The following is a 6067-nucleotide window of genomic DNA, read 5'->3' as shown; positions in this document are numbered from 1 at the left end:
CCCATGACCAGAGGTGTCCAAGGCCCAGTGGAGGCACAGAGGGAGGGTCCGGCTCCCAGCGGGAGGTGGGGGAAGCCTCACGTGGGGCTGGCGTCTGTCAGGTACAGGGGACCCCTAGGGGTCTCCCCGGTGGAGAAGCAGGTGGCTGTTCTGGGAGAGCGAGCAGCCTGCGGAGGTACTGAGGGTGGGAGGGAAGAAGGTGCTCGAAGGAAAGGCGCGTGGCCGTCCGGGGAGGAAGGGGGCGCAGGGCAGGGCGCCAGACAGAGCCAAGGGGGCTGGGAGACCCTGCAGCTGATGACCGTGGGCTCCATCCCGAGGGCCGGGAGCAGAGGTGAGGCTCGTGCAGCAGGAAGGGGGCCCTGGGAAGGAGGGGCTGGCCGGGCTGTTGGTGCTCCCTGTGCGACACCTGCAGGTGACCCCCGCATCCTCCCAACCCGGGGCAGATGCTGGTGGCAGAAGGGACAGACCCAGGGCGTTGCTTCTGGGGAAGGGGAGCCAAGAGTGTGGGCTGACAGGGCTTCCCCACCCTCTGAGCTGACATCTGGGTTACCTGCCAGGGCCTCTCTTGGGGGAACACCTCCACTCCCACCAGATGCAAGGGGCCCACCTGACTGCGGGTGCTTCCCCTGTCTGGCTTCCAGGGCTGGACCGAGTAGGTTGGAGGAGCGTGGGCAGGAGCCAGGAAGGGCAGAGCCCAGTGTATTGAGTATCAAGCTAGTTGCTGCCGTGCCCTGGAGAATTGGCTGCTTGTTTCAGGACCTGAAAATCCACAGTGAATAGCCACCTGCCCAGGGGGGTTTAGAAAGCAGGCTTCGGGTAGAGCCAAACTTGAAGGTGGACAAAGAGGCTTGGTTCCACCTTTCCTCGAAGATCTACCACATGCCAGGCACAGCCTCATTTAATCCTCATGCAACTCTTCCAGGGAAGTAGTATTATTTCCATTTCAAAGGAAGAAACCAAGGCACAGAGAGGTTAAGGACCTTGCCTGAGGCCACACAGCAAATTCTCAGTTCTCAGTGTAGCACACAATCTCTACTGGTTCTCCTGGACTAGTTGCAAACTTTTTGCTTTTGTCCCAGATATATAATCACTGCTCAGCCCACGTTCTTCCACAAGCATAATTGCCAGTGTTTATTAAACATGTTAATAGTGCCAAGCACTGTTACATTATTTGGAATTCTTGCAACACACCATTTGAAGTTTATCCCCACTTTGTGGATGAAGAGTTGAGGCTCAGAGAGCTGAAGGGACTCATCAGGGTCACGCAGCTGGGAAGTACAAGCAGGTGTGCACCCGGCAGTCTGACCTAGCCCTCCTTGGGGACCAGCCCCGCAGTCTCCTCTGCAGACAGCTGGCTTTCCCTCTGCACCTCCCCGCTCCCCGCTCCTCCTCAGCAGGAGCTCTGCCCTGCACTTCTGCTCAGTCTGTCAATAAGCAAAGAGGGAGGGAGATTCCTGCAGCCCCAGGAAGGGCCCTTTGGCATCTCAAAAGAATTGTCCAACCAGCGCCCAATCGCTGCCAACAGGCCGCCTTTTACTGTGTCTGTGGTCAGCAATGGGCCCCCGGCGGTGACTCGCTGTGTGCACTGGGGCCTCACCGAGCCGTGCTGAGCGGGTGGGAACAGTGCTCTCCTCCAGCTCTCTGGTAAAGGTCACGTCTTCACTTGTGGAAATTCCTGCCAGAAATACAGGAAAAGAGCAAAATGGTCTCCAAGGCCCTTCTGCGCCCCGGGGGCTTCTCCCGCGGCATCCAATCAGGCTCAGTGTGATGCTCCTGGCCGGCCCAGGCGACCACCCCAGGCCCTTCCTGAGGGTCCTGCCTGCCCCATGGGGCAACTGAGGCTTAGAGGTGACAGGGACTTGCCCTGTATCTATGGGTACATTGTGGGAATGGCATTTGGTCAGCGTCCCCTGGAGTCCCAGCTGTGCTGTGCTGGTAGATCCTCTGTCCCCGTTCCCACTAGTCACCTGGTGTGTGTCTGCTGAGGACAGACTCTGCACTGTGGTTTTCCTGGGTCAGGGTTCCGGGGGGCAGCTCAGCTCTGGGCTGCAGGTCCCCCTGTGTCACGGCCCTCTTGAGTTTGTCTTGAGCTCTGTTTCTCAGCCTCGGAGTCTGATGGCCCCGGAGGTTTCTGAGCAGTCTCTGGAAGGCTTCGTCTCTGTGGCGCTGGTTTCTGGCCCCTCTGGCCGACTCTTGCTGTCCCCACTCCATGCAGTGTCCACTCAGGTCTGTCCTTCCGCCTCCCGCAGAATCACCCCGCCCCCACCAGGCATTTTTGCACACAGTGGGCTTCCTAGGTAACCTTGGGGGACCACAAGGTGACGGTCTCTGCAGCTGAGATTCCAAAAGTTCTCGGTTGACTCTCAGGCCTTGTGGGGTTGCTGTCAGGTTTTTATTCAAGGACACAGAGAAAGTGGACAGGTCAGATGGGCGCAGTGAAATGAATCTCTAAGTGAAGCAGGCTCACAGCAGAACATTCCAGCACCCCGACTCAGCAGCCCCTCCCAGCTCCCCCGCCCCATGCACTTTGCACAGGAGGTCAGCGAATGAGGAGAGGACACTGGCCGGGGGCCAGATGCTGTAGGATCTCATTACACCACCTCTGAGCGAAAGCTGCTCCTATTCCTCATTGTGCAGATGAGGAAACTGAGGCTTAGATTAATCGCTGGCCCAAACCATGCTGGTGGGGGTGGACCTGGGGCTCCATTCTCCAGTGTCCCTGTCCTTAGCCTCTGGTCTGGGGAAGCATTGTGCACTTGACTCCTCTGTGCACGTCCTCGGCCCTCACGTGGACGCCCTCTCTGCCTTCCGAAGGCCAGCTCTTCTGAGCGACCACTGCTGCCTGACGTGGCCCTCCTTCACTGGGCAGCTGGTGGATGGCTGAGCGACTGCATGTCCTGGCTCACGAGTTGATTCAGCCTGGGGTGGGGACAAGGGCTGTGGGGACGCAGGTGTCTCCCCAGAATCTGGCCCCTTGAGCACCCTCCCTGCGCTCCGCAAGTCTACAGAGCTGTGTCCATCAACATTTCCTTGTCTTTTAATTTGGGAAAAGAGGACATGAAAGGAAAGAAACACAGTGGCGGGGGGTGGGGGCAGGACGTCTTGTTGGCTCCCTGGGAAGGCGGGCAAGATGGATCGAGGGCCCCGCCGTCCTCTGGGCTCACGCTGTTTGGCTTCAAAGTCGTTTCCCGCATGATGCATTGTGCTATCTGGAAGATCAATTCCCCCTTCTCAAGACCACAGAAGAGTCTCCGTGTTTCAAAACACATTTGGGCTTTTTAAAACTAACATATTCAGTCCCGTTGCCTCTGGTATCTGTAAGCAGACCCAGTTCCTGCTATTTTTGGGATCATTTCCAGAAAAATAATTTACTTTTCATTGTGGAGTCTGTCAGGCTAAGTGGAGTGAGTCTCTTTGTGGGGCTGGACAAGTAAATCCAGTCCTGAAAAAGATGGGGATTTAAAACCTTTCCTACAGAGACGGGCTCGTGGCTGGGCCTGCCTCGTAGCTGGAAATCAAAAGGAGCTGTCAGGAGGCCTGTGCACGCCACACGCTTTGCTATCATTTATCAGGTCTGTTTTTTTTTTTTTTTTAATTTTTTTAAGTAGCCAGGGCTGTTTGCATTAATAATAATAATAGCTCTATCAAGAATCACCCTTGTGTGCTAAAAATAGCTCCCTTCCTAGTTCAGAAGTTAAGAGCTTAGACTTTGCAGTGGAATGGACCAGAATTCGAAGCTCAAGTTACTCAACCTCTCTGGCCTCAGTTTCCTCATCTGAAAAACAGGCTGAATAAAGGTGTCTCCCACCGGGCAGTGTGAGGGGCAGAGGGAGGAGGCCCACGGGGCAGGGCCAGAGTCAGCACTAGGCACAGGAGGCCCGAGGCCCACCTTGCTTTTCTAAAGGCCCCTTTAAAATCAGAAGGAAAGTAATGAATAGGATGATTAACAAACATGTAGAAAACCAGCTTGGATTGTTTTCGCCTTTATATCACTACGGCCATAAAAATGTAATTTTAAATATCTGTATTTTTTTTTTTTTTTTGTATGGAGTAGGAGTTCACAAAGGCAAAAATGCCCCAGGCCTATGCAAGTCCAGCGCCAGGCCTGGCCTGCATCTGAGGCCAGGGCAGTTTCTATCCTGTGAAGAAGTCCAGAAGGAGGCTGCCTGGCGCTGGCCCGGCCTCCCGGCTCCTCCAGGACCTGGACTTCTGTTTCCCATCACTTTGCCTCACGGTTCCAGTGGCTGCTGGGACATTAGCCATCATGTCTGCATTCCAGGCATCAGAAAGAATGAAGGGGGAAAGGGCCAAAGGAGCCCTCTTCCAGAACATTCTGGGAATTCCCCCAACCTGAGCTCAGTCCAAGGTCAATGGCTTAGCTGCCGGGGGCCAGGAGAGGGCGTGTTCCGTCTGTGGCTTTGCCTTTCCAGGGAAAGGGGGTGCTGTTCCAGGTAGGGAGGAGGGCCAGCTCCGAGACCCAGAGGGAAGGGGTGCTGGCTCTCCAGGGGAGCAGCCGGGCAGCAGGAAGAGGGAGACCAAGTCCTCCCCCAGGTCCTCTCGTGGAGGCTGCTTCATCCAGGCCTGGCCAGGCGCCCGGCAGGCACCAATGGCTCTACGGACTGGGCAGGGTGAGGGAGGGACGGGGGGGGCCCAAGCAGGTGCGAGGTCTCTGTGCCCACGGCGAGGCCTCTCCTGGACCACGGATCTGCACCGGCCTTCTCGGCTCTCTCCACCCCCTGGCCTGCATGCGCCCTGCGGTCTCCCCCGCCAGGGGCAGCGCTGTTTGGGGCAGGACCTGCCGGCCATTCCTCAGCAGCTCTGCCTGTCCCCGCCCCCACTTGGGGCTCACAGGGGACAGGCACAGGCTCTGGGCCTCCCTGGCTCCCACACTCTCCCGCTGCCCCGCGGCTCAGGCAGAGGATCGCGATGTGACTTTTTTGAAAAGGGTTTTCCCAGCTGTGTGGAAGGACTGGCCGTGGGGCAGAAGCTGGCAGCTGGTGGGGAGGCTCCTGTCGCCCCAGGATGGGGGGCGGCTGGTCCAGGAGGAGGCGCAGGGTGGCGTGGGGACGTGCAGCTTGGTGCCCGGGACAGACTCCCCTTCCCACCCGAGGCTGCTCGGTGGCTGCACATCCCGTCCCACGGGGGAGGAGGAGGCTGCGTCCCTCCGAGGGCCACACCAGCGTCAGTGCCACCATGCAGAAGGCTCAACCCCAAGTCACACAGTGGATGGGGACTGGACGGGGACGTGCGCCAGCCAGAGGCCCACGAGGTGTCAAGCACTTTGAGCCCCCTTCGCGGGGCACAGGCCTGGGTGTGCCGCGGACCCCGCGGTCTCTGTTGCCTCCCGCGCTGTGCCGGCCTCCTCCACGGAAGGGGGCTGCTGGGACCTCGGCTGCCCACGGCTCTGACCCCCATTTACAAGGACGGGCAGCACTGTCCTGGGGTCACGAGGTCGCTGTCGGTGCTGACAGGTTTCTGGCTGTAGAAGATTCCAGAACCAGAGTGACAGGGAAGGGACTCGTCTAATCCTGGCCCCTCCTCCCTTCCACTTTCCGTAGAGAGAGGAAGAAAACATTCCCCAGTGTGTCCCTCGTCTGTGCCCAGAGCCGGCAGCCCGCCCGCGGTTTTACTGTGTTCACTGGAGCTTCCCAGAACGTGTCCCTGGGCTTCTGCACCTGGGGGTTCTCTCCCAGAGCCCTCCTCACAGCGTGCGTGTATGTGCGCGTGTGTGTGCGTGTGCGTGCATGCGTGTGCGTGCGTGTGTGTGCATGTGTGTGCGTGTGTGTGCGTATGTGTGTGTGTGCGCGCGCGTGTGTGCATGTGTGCGTGTGCGTGCGTGTATGTGTGTGTTTGTGTGTGCGTGTATGTGTGTTTGTGTGTGTGTGCACGTGTGTTTGTGTGTGTTTGTGTGTGTGCGCGTGTGTGCGTGTGTGTGCGCGCGCGTGTGCGTGCGTGTGTGTGCACGTGTGTGTGCGTGTGTGTGTGGCATGGCTCTTGTTCCCATCCCCACTCGTGGCCCTGCTTGTCATTCCACACTCCTGTCTCCCTTTGGTCCCTGAAGACAGCC

This window comes from Urocitellus parryii, chromosome 6 (genome assembly GCF_045843805.1).
Source record: "Urocitellus parryii isolate mUroPar1 chromosome 6, mUroPar1.hap1, whole genome shotgun sequence".
NCBI lineage: Eukaryota > Metazoa > Chordata > Mammalia > Rodentia > Sciuridae > Urocitellus > Urocitellus parryii.
This window is presented reverse-complemented; position numbering follows the sequence as displayed.